At 42.0% G+C, this 23412-nt stretch overlaps 1 protein-coding gene across 1 annotated transcript in view; it reads right to left on the reverse strand.

Moving 5' to 3' along the window:
- Npepps (aminopeptidase puromycin sensitive) overlaps positions 1-23412 on the reverse strand; it is a 116264-nt gene that overhangs the window by 92497 nt on the left and 355 nt on the right. The window lies entirely within an intron of this gene.

A 23412-nucleotide genomic window follows, 5' to 3' on the forward strand; every position in this document is an offset into this window, starting at 1 on the left:
AGGCACACCCAACACCTAGGGTCACTTTTGTGGGTACTCTGAGAGTCACACCTACCACATTAAGCTCCTACCATGAAGATATATAACATCAGATTGATTGATCTAATAATACTGCCGCTAATTAGAAAATCCAAGCATTAAATGAATCCAAGATGCAAAAATATGGGCATTATAATACAAGAACCACCAAAAATCAAGACAATAGAAATCCAACAAAAAGCATTAATGCATCAGAAATGACTTCCAGAGTGAAAATGAGTTAGAGGAAATGCCTGAGAAGGATTTCAAAAGAATGATTATAAATATGCTCAAAGAAGTCAAAGAGGAAATGAAAGAGGAAATCAAAGGAATCAAAGATGACTCAGGAAACCAATTTAATGAAATAAGTAGGTCAATACAAGACAGAAATAAGGAAATAGAAATAATAAAGAAAAACAAGTCAAAATTACTAGCAATGAAGAATACAGTCAATGAAATAAAAATCTCTGTAGCAAATCTAACCAGTAGACTGTATGAAAAAGAAGACAGAATATCTAATCTAGAAGACTTCGTGGCAGATCTAACACAGTCCAACAGAGAAAGACAAACTAATAGGAAAGTATGAATGGAAATTCCAAGATATTCAGGACACTATGAAAAGATCAAACTTAAGAATTCAGGGTACAGTAGAAGGAGAAGAATTTCACTCCAAAGGCATAGTAGGTGTTTTCAACAAAATCATAGAAAAAAACTTCCCCCAAACTGAGAAAGAGAAGCCAATGCAGATACAGGAATCCTTTAGAACACCAGACAAAACATGGAAAGAACCTGTCCTCGCAATGTTGTAATTAAACTACCAAACATACAAACCAAAGAAAATATATTGAAAGCAGTTAAAGAGAAAAATCAAGTTATGTACAAAGTCAAGCCCATCAGGATCACAGCAGATTATGAAACACAAACTTTAAAAGCCAGAAGAGTTTGGAATAATGTATTCCAAGTTCTGAAAGATAACAGCTGTCAACCAAGGTTACTTTATTCTGCAAAGCTATCCATTCAAATAGACGGAGAAATAAGGACATTCCACAACCAAAGAAGGCTAAAGGAATATTTGAAGACAAAACCAGCTCTACAGAAACTACTTGAAAGAATCCTCCATGCTGAAGAGAAAGAAGAACATACATGAACCGGGGGGGGGGGGGGGGGGGGGGGCGGGGAACCAAGCTCAAATACTAGTTAATACAAGAGAGCAAAGGTAAAACCAGAAGAACAACAAAAAAATGGCAAAAATAAATGAATACCATTCAATAATCTCTTAATATCAACGGCCTCAATGACCCAACCAAAAGACATAAGGTTTGCAGACTGGGTTAAAAAGCAGGATCCTGGGCTGGAGAGATGGCTTAGCAGTTAAGTGCTTGCCTGTGAAGCCTAAGGACCCCGGTTCGAGGCTCGATTCCCCAGGACCCACATTAGCCAGATGCACCAGGGGGCGCATGCGTCTGGAGTTCGTTTGCAGTGGCTGAAAGCCCTGGCGCGCCCATTCTCTCTCTGTCTCTCTCTCCCTCTCTCTCTGTCACTCTCAAATAAGTAAATAAAAATGAACAAAAAAATTAAAAAAAAAAAGCAGGATCCCTCAGTTTGTTGCCCCCAAGAAACTCACCTTTCTACAAAGGATGGACACTATCTTAGGGTAAAAGGTTGGAAAACAGCGTTTCAAGCAAATGGGTCTAGAAAACAAGCAGCAGGTGCTATCCTAATATCTACCAAGGTAGACTTCAGTCCAACATTGGTTAGGAAAGATAAGGAAGGTCACGTTATATTGATTAAAGGCATACTCCAACAGAAGGATATTACAATCCTAAACATATATGCACCTAACATGGGGGCTCCCAACTTCATCAAACAAACATGATTAGAACTAAGGTCACAGATAGCACGGAACAGTTGTAGTAGGTGACTTCAATGCCCCTTTCTCATCAATTGACAGGTCATCCTGCCAAAAAATAAACAGAGATGCACCTGGATTAAATGTGGTCATAGAACATATGGACCTAACAGATACATATACAGGATATTTTTCTTTCTTTCTTTTTTTTTTTGTATTTTGAGGTAGGGTCTCACTCTAGCCCAGGCTGATCTGGAATTCACTAAGTAGTCTCAGGGTGGCCTCAAACTCTCAGCGATCCTCCTACCTCTGCCTCCCAAGTGCTGGGATTAAAGGCGTGTGCCATCATGCCCGGCTGTATACAGGATATTTCCTCCAAATGCTGCAGAATACACATTCTTTTCAGCAGCACATGGAACAGTCTCTAAAATAGACCATATATTAGGACATAAAGCAAATTTTAACAAATACAGGAAAATTGAAATAATTCCTTGCGTTCTATCTGAACACAATGGAATCAAACTACAAATCGATAGCAAGAAAAGCGATATAGCATGCACAAAATCATGGAAGGTAAACAATACACTACTAAATGATGAATGGGTCAATGAAGAAATCAAGAAGGAAATCAAAAACTTCATAGAGTCAAATGATAATGTGAACACAACATACCAAAACCTTTGGGACACAAAGAAGGCAGTCCTAAGAAGGAAATTTACAGCTTTAAGTGCCTATATTAAGAAATTAGAGCCAGGCGTGGTGGCGCACGCCTTTAATCCCAGCACTCGGGAGGCGGAGGCAGGAGGATCACCGTGAGTTCGAGGCCATCCTGAGACTACATAGTGAGTTCCAGGTCAGCCTGGGCAACAGTGAGACCCTACCTTGAAATAAAAAAAGAAATTAGAAAGGTCTCAAGTAAACAACATAATGCTTCACCTAAAAGCCTTGAATAAAGAAGAACAGGCAATCTGAAAATCAGTAGACAGGAAGAAATAATAAAGATTAGGGCAGAAATTAATGAAATAGAAACAAAAAAAAATCCAAAGAATCAATAAAACAAAGAGTTGGTTCTTTGAAAGGATAAAAAAGATTGATAAACCCTTAGCAAATCAGACCAAAAAAAGAAAGAAGACACAAATTAATAAAATTAGAGGTGAAAAAGGAAGCATCACAACAGATACCAGAGAAATTCAAAAAAATCATGGGGATAGGGCTGGAGAGATGGCTTAGTGGTTAAGCGCTTGCCTGTGAAGCCTAAGGACCCTGGTTCGAGGCTCGGCTCCCCAGGTCCCACGTTAGCCAGATGCACAAGGGGGCGCACACATCTGGAGTTCGTTTGCAGAGGCTGGAAGCCCTGGCGCGCCCATTCTCTCTCTCTCCCTCTATCTCTTTCTCTCTGTGTCTGTCGCTCTCAAATAAATAAATAAAAATTAAAAAAAAAATCATGGGGACATACTATAAGAACATATTCTCCACTAAGTTTGAAAATCTGAAAGAAATGAATGATTTTCTTGATTTATATGACCTACCTAAATTAAATCAAGATGAGATTAATCACATAAATAGACCTACAACAAGTATGGAGATCCAAGCAGTTATCAAAAAGAATCACCCAACTAAAATAAGTCCAGGCCCAGATGGATTCACTGATGAATTTTACCAGACCTTCATTGAAGAACTAACACCAATGCTTTTTAAACTTTTCCGTAAAACAAAAAAAGAAGGAATCCTAACAACTCCTTCTACGAAGCCAGCATCATTGTGATACCAAAACCAGGCAAAGAAAGAACAAAAAAAGAAAATTACAGACCAATCTCTCTCATGAACATAGATGCAAAAATTCTCAACAAAATATTGGCAAACAGAATACAAGAATGTATCAAAAAGATCATTCACCCCGACCAAGTAGGCTTTATCCCAGAGATGCAGGGATGGTTCAACATATGCAAATTAATAAATGTAATACATTATATAAATGGACTGAAGGACAAAAATCAGATGATCATCTCATTAGATGCAGAGAAAACATTGGACAAATTCCAACATTCCTTCATGAAAAAAGTCCTACAGAGACTGGGAATAGAAGGAACATATCTCAACATAATAAAGGCTATTGATGACAAGCCTACAGCCAACATATTACTAAATGGGGACAACTTGAAGCTTTTTCAATAAAATCAGGGAAAAGACAAGGGTGTTTACTGTCCACACTTTTATTTAATATAGCACTGGAAGTCTTAGCCATAGCAACAAGGCAAGAGGCACACATAAAAGGGATACAAGTTGGAAAGGAAGAGATCAAGTTATCATTATTTGCAGATGATATGATTCTATACATAAAGGACCCTAAAGACTCTACCAGCAAGCTGTTAGAGCTGATAAACACCTATAGTCATGTAGCAGGATACAAAATAAACACATGGAAATCAGTAGCCTTCCTATATGCTAACAACAAACACACAGAGGATGAGATCAGAGAAGCACTCCCATTCACAACTGCATCAATAATAATAATAATAAAGTACCTTGGAATAAACCTAACTAAGGAAGTAAAGGACCTCTACAATGAACACTTTAAAACACTCAAATGAGAAATTACAGAAGACACTAGGAAATGGAAAGACATCCTTTGTTCTTGGATCGGAAGAATCAATATTGTGAAAATGGCAATCTTACTAGAAACAATCTACACATTTAATGCAATCCCCAACAAAATTCCAATGGCATTCTTCATGGATATAGAAAAAACAATCCAAAAATTCATTTGGAAGCATAAAAATCTCGAGTATCTAAAACAATATTGAGCAACAAAAAATAAGGCGGATGGTATCACCATACCTGATTTTAAACTATACTACAGACCCATAGTAACAAAAACAGCATAGTATTGCCACAAAAGCAGACATGTAGATCAATGGAACAGAATAGAGGACCAGATGTAAGTCCAGGTAGCTATAGCCACCTGATATTCGACAAAAATGCCAAAAATACTCGTTGGAGAAAAGACAGCCTCTTCAGCAAATGGTGCTGGGGAAACTGGACATGTATCTGTAGAAGGATGAAAATAGATCTTTATCTCTCTCCATGCACAAAAATTAAGTTCAAGCTGGGAATGGTGGCACATGCCTTTACTACCAGCACTCGGGAGGCCGAGGTAAGGGGACTGCTGTGAGTTCAAGGCTACTCTAAGACTACAGAGTGAATTCTAGGTCAGACTGGACTACAGTGCAACTTTACCTTGAAAAAACAAAAAAAGGGCTAGAGAGATGGCTTAGCGGTTAAGCACATGACTGTGAAGCCTAAGGACCCAGATTCGAGGCTCAATTCCCCAGGACCCACATTAGCCAGATGCACAAGGGGCACACGCATCAGGAGTTTGTTTGCAGTGGCTGGAGGTCCTCGCATGCCCATTCTTTCTCTCTCTGCCTCTTTCTCTCTGTCTGTCACTCTCAAATAAGTAAAAATCAACAAAACGAAACAAAAAGAAGAATAAAGAATTAAGTCCAAATGGATTAAAGACCTTTATATCAGACCTGAAACTCTGAAACTGCTAGAGGAAAAAATAGGGGAAACCCTTCAACATATTGGTCTTGGCAAAGACTTTCTGAATACAACCCCAATTGCTCAGGCAATAAATCCAGAGATGAACTGCTGGGACCTCATGAAATTACAAAGATTTTGTGCAGCAAAGGACACTGTGAATAAAGCAAGGGCAACTTACAGAATAGGAAAAAATCTTTGCCAGCTATACATCTGGTAGAGGATTAATATCTAGGATATACAAAGAACGCAAAAAAAAAAAATTAAGTGGGGCTGGAGAGATGGCTTAGCGGTTAAGCGCTTGTCTGTGAAGCCTAAGGGCCCTGGTTCGAGGCTCGATTCCCCAGGACCCACGTCAGCCAGATGCACGAGGGGGCGCAAACATCTGGAATTCGTCTGCAATGGCTGGAAGCCCTGGCACGCCCATTCTCTCTCTTTCTCTCTCTACCTCTTTCCCTGTCGCTTTCAAATAAATAAATAAAAATAAACCAAAAAAATTTTAAAAGAAAAAAATTAAGTAATGTCAGGCGTGGTAGCGCATGCCTTTAATCCTAGCGCTCGGGAGACAGAGGTAGGTGGATCACCATGAGTTCAAGGCCACCCTGTGACTAAGTAGTGAATTCCAGGTCAGCCTGGGCCAGAATGAGACCCTACCTCAAAAAGAAAAAAAAGGAGGAGGAGGAGGAGGAGGAGGAGGAGAAATAATCAAACCAAACAGTTAAAATAGAGCTATGGAACAAAATGGAGCATTCTCAAAAGAAGAAATACAGATGGCATATAAGCATCTAAAAAACAATGTTCTACATCCCTACCCATCAGGGAAATGAATATTAAAACTATGTTGAGATTCCATCATATTCCTGTCAGATTGGCTACCATTGTAAAAACAAATGACCACAAATGCTGGCATGGATGCTGAAAAAGAGGAACCCTTCTACACTGTTGGTGGGAATACAATCTGGTCCAGCCATTGTGGAAATCAGTGTAGAGGTTCCTAAGACAGCTAAAAATAGATCTACCTATGACCCAGCTATACCACTCCTAGGCATATATCCTAAGGACTCATCTCATTACCTTAGAGATACTTGCTCGATTATGTTTACTGCCACTCAATTCACAATAGCTGGGAAATGGAACCAGCCTAGATGTTCCTCAACTGATAAGTGGATAATGAAGATAGGGAATATTTATACAATGGAGTTGTATTCAGTAGTAAAGAAAAATGAAGTTATGAAATTTGCAGGAAAATGGATGGATCTGGAAAGGATTATACTAAGTGAAGTAACCCAGTCTCAGAAAGCTAAGCGTCTCATGTTCTCTCATATATGGATCCCAGCTACAGATGATTGGACTTCTGTGTGAGTAGGAAGAAAACAAAACAAAGGCCACTAAGCTAGAAAAGAGATATAAAGTGAAGAGAAAGGAAGGGAGGGGTTACTTAATAGGATGGTATTGTATATATGTAAGTAGAAGAATAGATTAATGGGGGTGAAAAAGCCCAAGTGAGGTCAGGGGAAGAGACTGAGTAAAGGAAAGGTGGAGGGAGGGCTACTCAAAATCTAAGAGGATATAGCCGGGCGTGGTGGCACACGCCTTTAATCCCAGCACTCAGGAGGCAGAGGTAAGAGGATTGCTGTGAGTTCGAGGCCACCCTGAGACTCCATAGTGAATTCCAGGTCAGCCTGGACTAGAGTGAGACCCTACCTCAAACCCCCACCACCACCAAAAAAAAAGAAAAATAAAATCTAAGAGGATATAAATAATATAAATAAATCATATGGATGGGCTGGTGAGATGGCTTAGTGGTTAAGCATTTGCCTGTGAAGCCGAAGTACCCCAGTTAGAGACTCGATTCCCCAGGACCCACGTTAGCCAGATGCATAAGGGGGCACATGCATTTGGAGTTCGTTTGCAGTGGCTGGAGGCACACCCATTCCCTCTCTATCTGGCTCTTTCTCTCTCTGTCACTCTCAAATAAAAAAAAATGAACAAAAAAATTTTTTTAATAAAACAATAAATCATATGGAAACCTACTTTTTTGGACAATGGAACACTCAGGAGATGTAGATTGTTACTAGAAAATTTTCAGTGCCAGGGACCTTCCAGTGAGTTGTTGGCTAGGGAGGTCTCTGATGCCCCCAAAACATTATAGGCCATTGCCAAGGCCCTTGGTTACCCACCAGGAATAGATGTTAAGACCCTATTGCTGTTGACTCCATGTACTTGGGCTACAAGGCCACTGAGAAATCCTGCTGGAACTGAGTTGATAACCTCCTCCATGTAGACCAGCTGACAGAAAGCTGGAAGAAGCCATTCTGCATGCAGTTCAATGGGAGAAAGAGAAATCACCAGTAAAGATACTCAACAGTAGACACTGCAAGCCTTATATTTGGACAGCCAGGCCAAATGAGCCAACAGGTGCAATAGTGGCATGTTTGTCATGGTGGAAACCAACTGCCTTCTAAGGGAACTGGAGGCCCTCTCCATGGGAGGGAAAACATCTCTGACACTGAAAACCTAAAACAGGGGTAGTCATGAGCCCTAGAGGTATAACGTCTGCTGCTGTCTGGCTAAATGTATATACTATGCTTATCAAACTGCCTAGTAAGCACTTTTCTTAATGTTCATACCTACATATTAATTCTACTCTCACTTTTTTTTAAATTTTTTTTAAAATTATTTATTTATTTATTTATTTATTTATTTATTTGAGAGTGACAGACACAGAGAGAAAGACAGATAGAGGGAGAGAGAGAGAATGGGGGCGCCAGGGCTTCCAGCCTCTGCAAACGAACTCCAGACGCGTACGCCCCCTTGTGCATCTGGCTAACGTGGGACCTGGGGAACCGAGCCTCGAACTGGGGTCCTTAGGCTTCACAGGCAAGTGCTTATCCGCTAAGCCATCTCTCCAGCCCTCTACTCTCACTTTTGATAGAGAACCTTCTCTTTTCAGATGGCAGTGACTTTGGGATGACTCAGAAGGCATCATGGTGCTGGGAAGAAGTGACAGAGGAGTACTCAGCACTGAAATATCTCAATCACAACTTCCAAAGCTCAGGGCCTAATGTGGAAGAGGTGACGGAAATTATGTAAGAACCAAAGGAAGGGTAAGACTCCTTACAACATGCTCCTCCAAAAACAAAATGGCCTGGATATCCATGACCTCACAGTGCCTGACACTACCTACACAAGACCATCATAGGAGATAAAGATCCTGACATCAAAATAAAAGAGACTGATTGAGAGGAGGAGGGGATATGATGGAGAATGTAGTTTGAAAGGGGAAAGTGGAGGAAGGGAGGTTATTACCATGGGATTTTTTTTATAATCATGAAATTTGTTAATATTTTCCTCATCCTTGGGCTTTGTAGGCAAGCACCTTAACTGCTTCAACTCTCCAGCTCTTAAAAGCTTTTTTGTTTGTTTTTCAAGATAGGGTCTCACTCTAGCAAGACTGACCTGGAATTCACCATGTAGTCTCAGGGTGGCCTTGAACTCAGGACAATCCTCCTCCCTCTGCCTCCTGAGGGCTGGAATGAAAGGTGTGCACCACCATGCCTGGCCTTAAAACTTTTTAAAACCAAATAGGATATCCTAGGGCTGGAGAGATGAATTAATGGTTAAGGCTCTAGCAGGCAAAGCCAAAGGACTCAGGTTCGATTCCCCAGTACCCACATAAAGCAGGATGTGCAAGGTAGCACATTTGTCTGGAGTTTATTGGCAGTGGTTAGAGGCCCTGGCATGCTCATATTCTCTCTCTCTCTCCCTCATTACAAATAAATAAATATTTTTGAAAAAAGAATAATCTATTAAAAGGGATAGTGATGGTGCTTGACTGATACATAGTAATCACTAATAAAGACATGTTTACATGCACATGTGCACACAACACCCCCAGTATGTAGTAATCACTAATGGATGTTATAAAGACATGTTTACTACCTGCACACATGTACACAATACTCCACAGTACACAGCAGTGACCAATAGATATTATAAAGACACATTCACATAACCCCACAGATTCACAAGTTAAGTGTATTCTCATTAAGTGTGCAGTCACCTAAGAGTTTATGAAGTACTTGATCAGAGTTGGAGAGATGGCTTAGTGGTTAAGGCACTTGCCTGCAAAGCCAAAAGACCTTGGTTTGATTCCCCAGGACCCATGGAAGCCAGATGCACAAGGTGGCACATGCGTCTGGAGTTCATTTGCAGTAGCTAGAGACCCTGGTGCAACCATTTTCTCTCTATCTCTCTCCCTCTTTCTCTCAAATGAATAAATAAAATAAAAATATTTTAGCTGGGTGTGGTACGCATGCCTTTAATCCCAGCTCTTGGAAGGCAGAGATAGGAGGATTGCCATGAGTTCGAGGCCACCCTAAGACTACATAGTGAATTCCAGGTCAGCCTGGGCAAGAGTGAGACCCTACCTCGAAAAACCAAAAAAGAAAAGAAAAAAATTTAAAGTACTTGATCAGAAAAATTGGACTGGAGAGATGGCTTAGCAGTTAAGGCTCTTGCCTCTGAAGACTAAAGACCCAGATTCAATTCCCCAGTAGCCCACAGATCTAGAGTTCATTTGCAGTCACTAGAGGCCCTGGCACGCCCAGTCTCTCTCTCTCTCTCTCTCAAGTAAATAAATAAAATATTATCTTTTGTTAGTTTTTCTTTCTTTCTTTTCTTTTCTTTTCTTTTTTTTTTTTTTTTTTTTTGAGGTAGGGTCTCATTCTAGCCCAGGCTGACCTGGAATTCACTATGAAGTCTCAGGGTGGCCTTGAACTCACCACCGATCTCCTAGATCTCCTACCTCTGCCTCCAGAGTGCTGGGATTAAAGGCGGAGTGCTGGGATTAAAGGCGTGTGCCACCATGCCCGGCTTTTTGTTAGTTTTTCAAAGCAGGGTTTCAACTCTAGTCCAGGCTGACCTTGAATTCACTATGTAGTCTCAAGGTAGCCTGGAACCTCTTACCTCTGACTCCCAAGTACTGGGATTAAAGGTATGCCCAACCACACCCAGCTTGACCTATTTTTCAAAAAAAAAACAATATAAAACTTAAGAAGTTTGTGCTACCATGTATAGCATTTTGTTTATCAGCACCAGGAATGTACTACCCAAAAAAGGTAATTTTAAGTATCCATGTGAATGGGCTGGAGAGATGGCTTAGCTATATAAGGCACTTGCCTGCAAAGCCTTAGGACTCTGGTTCGATTCCCCAGAACCCATGTAAGCCAGATATACAAACTGGTGCATGAGTCTGGAGTTCATTTGTGGTGGCTGGAGGGCTTGGAGTACCCATTCTCTCTCTTACTCTCTCAAATAAGTAATAATAAAAATTTGGGCTGGAGGGGCAGCTTAGCAATTAAGGCACTTGCCTGTGAAGCCTAAGGACCCAGGTTCGATTCTCTAGGTCCCACATAAGCCAGACGCACATGGTGGCACATGCATCTGGAGTTTGTTTGCAGTGGCTAGAGGCCCTGGCATACCCATATTCTCTCATTCTCTCTCTCTTTCTATCTCTAATAAATAAATAAAAATAAAATTTTAAATAATAATAATAATTTCTGCCAGGCATGGTGGCTCACGCCTTTAATCCCAGCACTTGGGAGGCAGAGGTAGGAGTATCGCTGTGAGTTCCAGGCCACCCTGAGACTCCATAGTGAATATTAGGTCAGCCTGGGCTACAGTGAAACCCTACCTTGAAAAAAACAAAATAAATAAATAAATATAATAATAATTACCAAAAATTAGAAAGTATTTCTAAAGAGAGAGAGAGAATATGAATGGGTGCACCAAGGCCTCTAGCACCTGCAAATGAACTCTAGATGAATGTGTCACTTTGTGCACCTGGCTTTATGTGGGTACTGAGGAATCAAACCTGGATTGTTAAGACTTTAAGGGCAAGTGCCTTAACCACTGACCCACCTCGCTAGTCCCACGGTTCAATCTTCTTAGGTCTCTACAGACTAGACTTAAGTTAGCCACATACTAAGAAACGGCTACACACTAAAGGGCAGCATGACTCTCAGTAACATGTTTTACAATAAAAGCTTCCCGTGAAGTATGGAGGTAGCAATTTTTCTAAAAACTACAATCACTCAGCAATTTATCTTACATTTACTACAGTAAGCCTTGGTAGTTTGGTTCCCCCCCCCCCATGCCAAAGTCCAGAGATACTAATAAAAAAAAAAAATCCAGGGCTGGGAGATGGCTCAGCATTCAAAGGTGCTTGCTTGCAAAACCTGATGACTGAAGGGAGGTTGTGGGCTTTTTTTTTTTCTTTTGAAGGTAGGCTCTCATTCTAACCCAAGCTGGCCTCCAACTCAGAGTAATCCTCCTACCTCTGCCTCCCAAGTGCTGGGATTAAAGGTGTGCACCACCACACCCAGCCCAACTGATGTTTGATTCCTCAGTACCCATGTAAAGCCAGATATACAAAGTGGCATATGTATTTGGAGTTGGTTTGCAATGGCAGGAGTCCCTGGCTCACTCATTCTCTCTCTTCCTTTCTCTCAAATACATAAATAAAATATTTTACGCTACTCTCACTTTGGGTAGAGAATCTTCTCTTTTCAAATGGCAGTGACTTTGGGATGACTCAGAAGGTATCATAGTGCTGGAAAGAAGTGACTGGAGTACTGAGTAACATCTTGATCACACCTTCTAAGGCTCAGGGTCTAATGTGGAAGAGGTGGCGGAAAGAATGTAAGAGCCAAAGGAAGGGTAGGACTCCGTACAATGTGCTCCCTCTAGACATAAAATGGCCTGGATATTCATGACCTCATAGTGCCTTACACTACCTACACAAGACCATCATAAGAGGAGGAAAAGACCATGACATCAAAACAAAAGAGACTGATTGAGATGGGGAGGGGATATGATGAAGAATGGAATTTCAAAGGGGAAAGTGGGGGGGTATTACCATAGGATACTTTTTATAATAATGGAAAATGTTAATAAAAATTGAGAAAAAATATTTTAAAACAAAATAAAATAGGGACTGGAGAGACTGCTTAGTGATTAAGGCACTTGCCTTCAAAGCCTAAGGACCCAGGTTCAATTCCCCAGTACCTACATAAGCCAGATGCACAAAGTAGCATATCCGTCTGGAGTTCTTGTATGCAGTGGCTGGGGACCCTGATATGCCCCTTCTCTCCTCCTGCCCTGCCCTCTCCTCTTTTTCTCTGCCTCATTCTCTAATAAATAAAAATATTTTTTTTTAAATTAAAAATAAGCCAGGCATGGTGGTACACACCTTTAATCTCAGCAGTTGGGAGGCAGAGGTAGGAGGATCGTCATGAGTTTGAGGCCACCCTGAGAATACATAGTGAATTCCAGGTCAGCCAGAACTAGAGTGAGACCCTACCTCAAAAAAACAAAAACAAAAACAAAAAATAAATAAATAAAAATAAAATAGCCAGGCATGTTTGGTGCACATTTAATCCTGGTACTCTAGAGGCAATTGAGTTCAAAGCCAGCCTGGAACTACAGAGTGTATCCCAGGTCAGCAGGGGCCAGAGCGTCTGAGACTCTACCTCAAGTAACCAAAATACAAACAAATAAATGATGTTGAAAAGAGTAAGTACAAGTAAATTAAGTTGTTTTTCCTTTTCTTTCCTCCTTCTGTTCCCTCTCTCATTTTCCTTTTCCTTTTTTTCTTTGGTTTTTCGAGGTAGGGTCTCACTCTAGCGCAGGCTGTCCTGGAATTCACTATGTAGTCTCAGGTTGACCTCAAACTCACAGCGATCCTGTCTCCCGAGTGCTGGGATCAAAGGTGTACGCCATCACACCTGGCTCTTTCCTCTTTTTCCCTTCCTCCTCTCTCCCATTCCCCTCTTCCTTCTCTTTCTGACTGTTACATAGTTCATGCTGGTCTTCAACTCACTGTTGTGATCCATATAGGCATGGAACTCAAGAACCACCTGCTTCAATTCCCCAGGAGCTGAGATTACATATATGTGCCACTATGCCTAGCAATATGTACCATTAATATAATTTTTTTTATTTTTTATTTTAGAGAGAGAGAGTGTGTGTGTGTGTATTGGCAAACCAGGGCCTCAGCCAACTGCAATCGAACTCTAGATGCTTCTGCCACCTAGTGGGCATGTGCAACCTTGTGCCTGCCTCACCTTTGTGTGTCTGGCTTACGTGGGATCTGGAGAGTACACCACAAGTCCTTAGGCTTAGCACACAAACTTTCCAGCCCAATGTAAAAAACATTTTCTTAAACCCAAGCATGGCAGCACATGCCTATGCCTTTAATCCCTGCTGGCCCTGAACTAGATTTGTAGCCAAGGATAAGCTTCAACTTCTGAGGCTCTGCCTCCACCTCCAATTTACTGTGTGTGACTACAGTGCCACTATGCCCCTTTTTATGTGGGGCTATGGACTTAACCTCATATATGCTAGGTAAACACTATACCAACTGAACTATATCCCTGGCCCAATCTGTGATATTTTACTTTCCATAAAATAGTAGGAACATTCTGAAGCAATAAGGTAAAACCTTAAATTTAGGTGATAGATTACTTCTCTGTTCTTCTAAAATATTTTGTGATTTGAAAGAGATTACAAACAGCCAAATATAAGTTCATATGGTATTCACAATGAAGTCTCTAAAAATCTGAAGAGCTAATCTCAGTTACAACAAAATAGCTAACAAAAGGCTCAGTCATCTGCCACTGACTCATGTATAGATTAGAGTAGACTTACTTTACAGTAATAACAGGCTCATTTATATGGCAAAGTTCAGAGAAACTTCACAGATAATTTACTACTCAAAACCACATTTATCCAGGTGTGTATTAGACAATATCAATAAACTAGAACAAGGAAGTAAAAAAAAAATGCCAATGCCAGCATAGATGATACAAAGTCCATACAATAAAGCTCATTCCCTTTACCCAGAAGCAAATACATCAGACTCTAACTTAGGGAAAAAAATTTTTTATTTATTTTTGAGGTAGGATCTCGCTCTAGCCCAGGCTGACCTGGAACTCACTATGTAGTTTCAGGGTGGCCTTGTCATGGTGGTCCTCCTACCTCTGCCTCCTCAGTGCTGGAATTAAAGGCCACCACACCTAGCCTAGAAATTTATTTTTAAGCTCAAACAAACTTGTTTATCTGGCTACACAGACCTCTTCAGTTCAAGTTTAGTAAAACAGGGAAGAAATTGCACAATAGGCAGCAAGAAGCAATAATGTGAGAGTAGGAAAGCAAACAAACAACTTTAAAGAGCAGATTCTAATGAATTATAGTGCACAGTTTGATGAGACTTTTACAATTCTAAGTATTCTAGTACCAATGACAGATGTTCAGTATTTGATAAAAGAAAAAGAAACCTAGAATATGAAGAATTATAAAGCCTACAAAGATAGTATTTTGGGGCTGTAGGGATGGCTCTGTGGTTAAGGTGCTTGCCTGCAGAGCCTAAGGACCCAAATTCATTTAATTCTACAGTACCCAAGTAAAGCCAGATGCACAAAGTGACACATGCATCTGGAGTTCATTTGAGGAAGCTAGATAGAGGCCCTGGAGCACCCAATTCATTCTTTTTCTCTCTCAGCTTGCAAATAAACAATATTAAAAACACTTTTTAAGCCGGTTGTGTTGGCGCACACCTTTAATTAAGCACTGGGGAGGCAGACAGGAGGATCACCATGAGTTTGAGGCCACCTTGAGACTACATAGTGAATTCCAGGTCAGCCTGGACTACAGTGAGACCCTACTTCAAAAACAAAAATTAATTTATTTAATCCCAGCACTCGGGAGGCAGAGGTAGGAGGATCGCCGTGAGTTCAAGGCCACCCTGAGATGACAGTTAATTCCAGGTCAGCCTGGACCAGAGTGAGACCCTACCTCGAAAAACCAAAAAAAAAAAACAAAAAAATTTAATTAATTTAAAAAAATAAATAAAATAAAAACCAAAAATAGCCGGGCATGGTGGCATACGCCTTTAATCTCAGCACTCAGGAGGCAGAGGTAGGAAGATGACCGAGAGCTCAAGGCCACCGATACTACATAGTGAATTCCAGGTCAGCCTGAACTGGTATGAGAGCCTACCTCAGAACCCCCCCCACAAAAAAAAAAAAGCCAGTAGTGGTGGCACACGCCTTTAATCCCAGCATTTGGGAGACAGAGATAGAAGGATCTCTATGACTTTCAGGCCACCCTGAGACTAGAGTGAATTCTAGGTCAGCTTTGTGCTACAGTGAGACCCTGCCTCAAAAAACCAAAAACATCAAAAATAAATAAAAGCAAAAAATGCAAAATTTGGGCAGAAAATTTCGTAACACAGTTTATAACATCCATTTAGATGCCAAATTTTCAGCCTGCCAAAAAACTACTGTATCTGTAACTCTTCCCTTGTTGCCAATTAGTCATCTCCTCGCATGAATATTTTGTTTGTAGAAGCCAGATTGGCTAGTATACTCTGATTTCTGGAATTCATGGATGAAGTCAATTTATCTGCTACAGAACTTTTTAAAATATTTTTGTTTATTTGCAAGCAGAGAGAGTGAGAGGAAGAGTGAGAGCAAGAGAAAGAGAGAGAGAAACAGAGAGAAAGAGCCAGGGCCTCTTCCACTGCACACAAACTCCAGATGCATAAGCTACCTTGTACATCTGGCTTTACATGGGTACTGGGGAATCAAACCCAGGTCAGAAAGCTTTGCAGGCAAGCAACTTAACTGCTGAGCCATCTCTGAAAAAGGCCCAGAAAAAGTACTCCTTTTTTAAAAAATATTTTATGGTGCCAGGCATGGTGGCGCACACCTTTAGTCCCAGCACCCAGGAGGCAGAGGTAGGAGGATTGCCATGAGTTCTAGGCCAGCCCGAGACTACATAGTGAATTCCAGGTCAGCCTGAGGTAGAGTGAAACCCTACCTACAAAAAACAAAAACAAAGAAGAAATAAATAAATAAATATTTTATGGGCTGAAGGGATGGTTTAGCTGTTAAGGTGTTTGCCTACAAAGCCAAAGGACCCAGGTTCAATTCCCCAGGACCCACTTTAGCCAGATGCACAAGGGGGCACATGCACCTGGAGTTCATTTGCAGTGGCTGGAGGTCCTGACATGCCCATACATATTCTCTCGCTCTGTCAAATAAATAAATAAATAACATATTTAAAATATATATGTTATATCCGGCAGGCTGACACATGCCTGTAGTCCCAGCACTCGGGAGGTGGAGGTTGGAGGATCATCATGAATTCAAGGCCACGCTGAGACTACATAGTGAATTCCAGATCAGTAAGACCCTACTTAAAAAAAAAAAAAAAAAAACAACTATTTTATTTATTTGTAAGGAGAAGGAAAAAAATGGGTACACCAGGACCTCTTGCCACTGCAAACCAACTCCAGATACATGGGCCACTTTATGCATGTGGCTTTACATGGATACTAGGGAACTGTACCCAGGCCATCAGGCTTTGCAAGCAGGTGCCTTAACTGCTGAGCATTTCTCCATCCTCCAGAAAAAGTATATCTATAAGAGAAAATCACTGAGGAGGCGGATCAGTAGGTAGGGTGCTTGCTTTACAAGCATGAAGATCTGAGTTTGATTCCCAAAACACACATAAAAGGTGGAAGGAGGGCTGGAGAGATGGGTTAGGGGTTAAGCATTTGCCTATGAAGCCTAAGGACCCTGGTTCAAGGCTCTATTCCCCAGGACCCATGTTAGCCAGATATTCAAGGGGGAGCACACATCTGGAGTTCATTTGCAGTGCCTAGAAGTCCTGGCATGCCCATTCTCTCTCTCTCTCTCTCTCTCTCTCTCTCTCTCTCTCTCTCTCTCTCTCATTGTCACTCTCAAATAAATAAAAAATAAAAACAAAAAAAAAAACAAAAAAAATTTAAAAGGTGGGAGGAGGGGGGAGGGGAGAAAATTCAATTACTATACCAACCACTTTACACTCAGCCAGAAATTTTAGTCATGACCCTGCAAACTTTTTTTTTTTTTTAGGTATGATCTCATTGAAGCCCAGGCTGACCTCAAACTCACATTGATTCTTCTACATCTACCTCCTGAGTGCTGGGATTAAAGGCACGTGCCACCATGCCCAGCTCATGTAAATTTACAGTCCACCTTAAAAGGCAAGGATTGGTATTTGAAATATTTGTAAAAGCTCTCTGTACAATGATCTTAAATAGCCAATGTAAAAGGAACATAGGCAACAAAATGAATTATGGCCCATTATAACACATCTTCGAAACCTGCTGAAGCTAGTACATTACATGACTCTAATCCCAGTACGAAGAAAGAAGACTAAGGCAGAAGGACTGCAGAGTTCCGGGCTACCTTGTGCTACATAGTGAACCCCTGTCTCAAAAACACAAAGAAAACCCTGTCTAACCAGAAAACACTCAACTATGTAAAAACTATTATTTCATCTTTAATTTTTTTAACTTTTTTCTAATCTTTATATTTTATTTATTTATTTGAGAGACAGATGGAGAAAGAGGCCTAAGGAACCCAGTCGAGGCTCAATTCCCCAGGACCCACCTTAGCCAGATACACAAGGGGGCGCATGCCATCTGGAGTTCATCTGCAGTGGCTGGAGGCCCTGGCAAGCCCATTCATTCTCATTTTCTCCCTCTCTCTCCCCCCTCTTTCTCTCTGTCACTCTCAAATAAATAAATAAAAATAAACAAAACAAAATTTAATGTACTTATTTGAAAGAGAGGAAGAGGGAGAGAAAGAGAAAAGGGGCATGGTAGGGCTTCCAGTGGCTGCATACAGAATTCAGACCCATTCACCTTTGTTTGTTTGTTTGTTTGTTTGTTTGTTTGTTTGTTTGTTTGAGGTAGGGTCTCACTCTAGCTCAGGCTGACATGGAATTTGCTATGTGGCCTCAAACTCACAGCAATCCACCTACCTCTGCCTCCCGAGTGCTGGGATTAAAGGCGTGTGCCACCACGCCTGGCCATCATTCACCATTTTTTTGCATCTGGCATCTGGGAAATAACCATTGTTTGGACTTAATATCAGTAATATATATAGGGTTTTTGAATTTTAATATTTTTGAACAACTTTTAATATTTTATTTGCTTATTCATTTACGAGAAAGAAAGAAGCAGATAGAGAGACAGAATGGGCATGCCAGGGCCTCTAGCCACTGCAAACTCCAGACAAATGTGCCACCTTGGGCATCTGAATTACATAGGTACTGGGGAATTGAACCTGGGTCTTTAGGCTTCATAGGCAAATGCTTTAACCACTAAACCATCTCTCCAACCCACAGAATTTTAATATTTTTAAATGTTCACAATGATACCACCTAATGCCACAACTTAAACTTCCAGTTTCAATCATGCATTTTTAACTTTTTTTTTTCTGAGCATGGTGGCACACAACTTTATGAGAGAATGAGAAAGAGAGAATTGGTGACCAGGGCCTCCAGCCACTGCCATCAAACTCCAGACATGTGAACCACATGGTACGTGTATGTGACCTTGTGTGCTTGTATCACCTTGTGTGTCTGGCTTACATGGGACCTGGAGAATCACAGGTAAGCATCTTAACCACTAAGCCATTTCTCCTCTCTCAGTCATGAATTTTTAAAAACATTAATATAGGGTCAAGATCATCCTCATCTACAAAGTGAGTTCAAGGACAGCCTGGGCTACATGAGACCCTATCTCAAAAAAAGAGGGGATGCAGAGATGGCTTAGCAGTTAAAGCTCTTGCTGGCAAAGCCAAAGGACTCAGGTTCAATTCCCCAGGACCCACATAAACCAGATGTACAAGGTGGCCATGCAGCTGGAGTTTGTTTGCAATGGCTAGAGGCCCTTGCACACTCATTCTCTTCTTCTCAAGTAAAATTAAGCTTCGCTGACCAGTGGTGAGAACAGCACTTTAAAAAAAAAAAAAAAAAAAAGCCTGGCTGGGCGTGGTGGCACACACCTTTAATCCCAGCACTCGGGAGGCAGACGTAGAATAGCTGTGAGTTCAAGGCCACCCTGAGACTACATAGTGAATTTCAGGCCAACCTGGGCTAGAGCAAGACCCTACCTTGGAAAAAAATTTTTTTTTAAAATCAGAAAACGTATGTCTATACTTCTTTTTATTTATTTGAGAGAAAGAATTGGTACACCAGGGCCTCACCTACTAAAATCCAACTCCAGATGTGTGGCCACCTCGTGTACATGTGCAATCTTCTGCTTGCCTCACCTTTGTGTGTCTGGCTTATGTAGGATCTGGAAGAGTCAAACATGGGTCCTCAGGCTTCACAGGCAAGCGCCTTAACCACTAAGCCCTATGTCTCTACTTCTAAACACACAATTGAAAAGTCAAATCATTCCTTAATGAACCTGTTAAAAATCATTATGACATCTTTGTACTGCCACCTAACCTGAAAAAAAAAATTTCTAAAAAAAATTATTTGAAAAGTTTATGCTGCTAAAAAGATCAATTTAATGGAGCATGGAGGTACACACCTTTAATCCCAGCACTTGGGAGGCCAAGGTAGGAGGATAGAGGTCAGTATGAAGCCAACCTGTGACTACACAGTAAATTACAGGTCTGGGTTAGAGCAAGACCCTACTCCTCAGGGGAAAAAAAGATCAACTTATTTCCTGTGTCAAGTTAACAAATCAGCCAGGCACAGTGGCATACATGTAACACCAGCTATTCTGGAAGCTGTTACATGAGGATAGTGAGTTCAAGGCCAGCCTGGGCAACACAGCAAGACCTCCCATCCCAGGAAAAACAAAATTGGGGGCCGGTTATGTATGGGTGATCTGGCTACAACATCTGTCACACCACTGATCACCAGGGTTGATTCAGCTGATCTGGCTGGCTAGGCAGGTGTCCCTATTCCCTCACCACTCCATGCATGTCCCTCTCAGTCGAAGAGGATGACCTTCCCCGAATAGAGGAGGACCAGTCTTCAGTCAAGAGCATATGAGTAGCTGTGCTCCCCTCCTAGAACCTCCAAACAAGCTCTTAAAATTGGGGGCTGGAGAGATGGCTTAGCAGTTAAGGCACTTGCCTGTGAAGTCTAAGGACCCAGGTTCCACAGCTCAGAACCCACATAAACCAGACAAATAAGGTAACATGTGCACAAGGTCACACATGCACATTAGGTGACACACGCATCTGGTGCTTGACAGTGGCTAGAGGCCCTGATGTCCTGATGTGCTACTTCTCTCTATATCCCTCTTTCACAAAAAAAAAAAAAAAAAAAATTAATAGGAAGCTGTGGGGCATGGTGGCACATGCCTTTAATCCCAGCACTAGTGAGGCAGAGGTAGGAAGATTGCAGTGAGCTGGAGGCCACCCTAAGACTACATGGTGAATTCCAGGTCAGCCTGGGCTAGAGCAAGACCCTACCTCAAAAAACAAAAAAAAAGGCTGGAGAGATGACTTAGGGGTTAAGTGCTTGCCTGTGAAGCCTAAGGACCCCGGTTCAAGGACCCATGTTAGCCAGATGCACAAGGGGGTGCAAGCATCTGGAGTTCGTTTGCAGTGGCCGGAAGCCCTGGCAAGCCCATTCTCTCCCCCCCCCACCACTCTCTAATAAATAAATAAAGATAAAAAATAAAAACAAAAAAATAACAATAAATTACTATGTGTGTGTTAATGTTTCCTCAGTGGCAGAAACCAGTCTTCCACATACTTTTCATTTTATTTGAAAAAGTACAAAAAGAGTAAAAGAAACATGTCACAGCTTGTTGGCCTACACTTCAATAAAACTCACTTCTAAACTGGTGTGGTTGCACACACCTTTAATCCCAGCACTCAGGAGGCTGAAGTAGGAGGGCAGCTGTGAGCTTGAGGCCAGCCTGGGCTACAAAGTGAGTTCCAGGTGAGCCTGTGCTACAGTGAGACCCAGTGTTAAAAAAAAAAAAAAAAAAAGACTGCCAGAGGCTAGAGAAATGGCTTAGCGGGTAAGCACTTGCCTGTGAAGCCTAAAGACTCCAGTTATAGGCTCGATTCCCCAGGACCCATGTTAGCCAGACGCACAGGGGACACACACATCTGGAGTTCGTTTGCAGTGGCTGGAGGCCCTAGCATGCCCATTCTCTCGCTCTCTAACTGTCTCTTTCTCTCTTTGTCACTCTCAAATAAATAAATAAAAATAAAGAACAAAATATTAAAAAAAAAAAAAAAAAAAGACTGCCAGGCATGGTGGCGCATGCCTTTCTTTAATCCCAGCATTCAGGTGGCAGAGGTAGGAGAATCGCTGTGAGTTCAAGACCACACTGAGACTACATACTGAATTCCAGGTCAGCCTGAACTAGAGTTTTGAGACCTGACCCTGAAAAATAAAAAAAAGGAAAAGGAATAAGAATACCTCACTTCTTAATAACCAGTTTCAAAATCTACACTACTTTTTCCTGAAATTTATTCCCAAAATATGTATTCCTTCCCAAATTATGAACTCATCATGCCAACTTTTTTAAGTGTTAGTCTCTTCACAAACTGTGAAGTCATCCATGGCTAGGTTTTTCTTTCAAAGGTTTGCCAAGTCACAAGACATTCTACTGCTTACAATCTCTTCTATTTGCCCCCTGCCAACATAGATCAAACAACTCAAGTCACTTGGCTAAAGCCAGTTTCCTACATAACACTGAAATTATTAATTAATCCTAATTTAGACTTAAGATGTATTCATCCTGATTTCATGCTCTTAATGAACAAACTGGAAGTCACCTCACGTGAGTGTAAATTGTGCTTGCTGATGCAACCAAACCCTAGTAGAGCCTTCATACTTTCAAACCAATGAGCCACACTTTCAAATTCTGTACTATTGGACATGCTTTCAACCTGAGTATCATACCCTCTTGGCTTTCAAGGACAACTGCCAACTTAGACAATTCATTCAAATACCAGTCTACATTTCTTTCAATTTCATTGCTACACACACCCTATTTCTCAGGATGAGGCCTGCTGGTTTCCCCCTGCTCCTGGCTGCAATAGGAAAAAAAAAAAAAGAAAGAAAGAAACAAAATATATTTACCAGCATTCTTTTCACAAACAGCTATTAAGCAGCCCCCATATTTCATTTCAGATTTTCATATAACATATCACGTAACTATGGTATCTATTATGAATGTCTATTGTCCAGGACTTTTGTAAGACATCTCTACTAATGGTCTCCAAAAATCAAACAATATTTCAGATAATGCTGCGGGAGAGAGGGAGGGAGGGAGTATGATTCACCAAAAACTGCAATGAAGAGTAATGGAATATTTTCACCAGTGGCATGCTAAAACCAAGAGCTTCTTCGGAGGAGGGAACAGCTAAACAACCGTCACTGCAGCAATAAATACCACCAGCTTCAAAGGTTGCAGAGCAAGGTAGACAGGCGGAGAGAGGAGGGGATGGGGGTCCTCCCGCAGCTTCTCCAGAGGTTGGGAGAGAACAAAGTCACTGCTGCACTGTCATTTGAGGGGAAGGGGGAGGGGGCGGATCATCTCGGAAACCCAGCCCCTGGGCTGGAGCAGGCGGGCAGAACTCGGTGAGGCTGCCTGGGATTAACATTCTCGTTCCACTCTTCCCCCCCCCAACACACCACACACACACACACACACACACACACACACACACACGCCCTTCTAAAAGCTCCCCAAGTGCCACATTACCGCCCCTTCCATCTAGCCCCACCGTGGAGTTGGAGGGATAACCAGCAAAAAGAACTGAGTCAGGCAGGAGGCTGAGAGCGAGCTGGGGACTCCCCATGACCCCCTCGGGCTTCCCAACCCCCCCCCCCCAGACAGCCCGGAAGGCCAAGGGATTGAGGGGGGCGGGGTGAGGGGGAGCACTGCACACAGGTGTGCGCTCGCCCCGACCCCGGGGTGCCCCCCCCCGCAGACGACCCAAAACCCCACAGGGCAGAGCACGCCGGCCCGGTGCCCTCGGCCACCCAGAAGGGGTGCGCCCGGATCCGCGTCGGCCTCCCAGCTCGCCAAGCCCCGCGGCCCACCCGCCCTCCCGGCCGGGCCCAGCCCCGGGGCCTGCAGTCCAGTTCAACCCCGCGGGTGCGGCCTAACTGCTCGCCCCCGC

Source organism: Jaculus jaculus, chromosome 9, assembly GCF_020740685.1.
Source record: "Jaculus jaculus isolate mJacJac1 chromosome 9, mJacJac1.mat.Y.cur, whole genome shotgun sequence".
Classification (NCBI taxonomy): Eukaryota; Metazoa; Chordata; class Mammalia; order Rodentia; family Dipodidae; genus Jaculus; species Jaculus jaculus.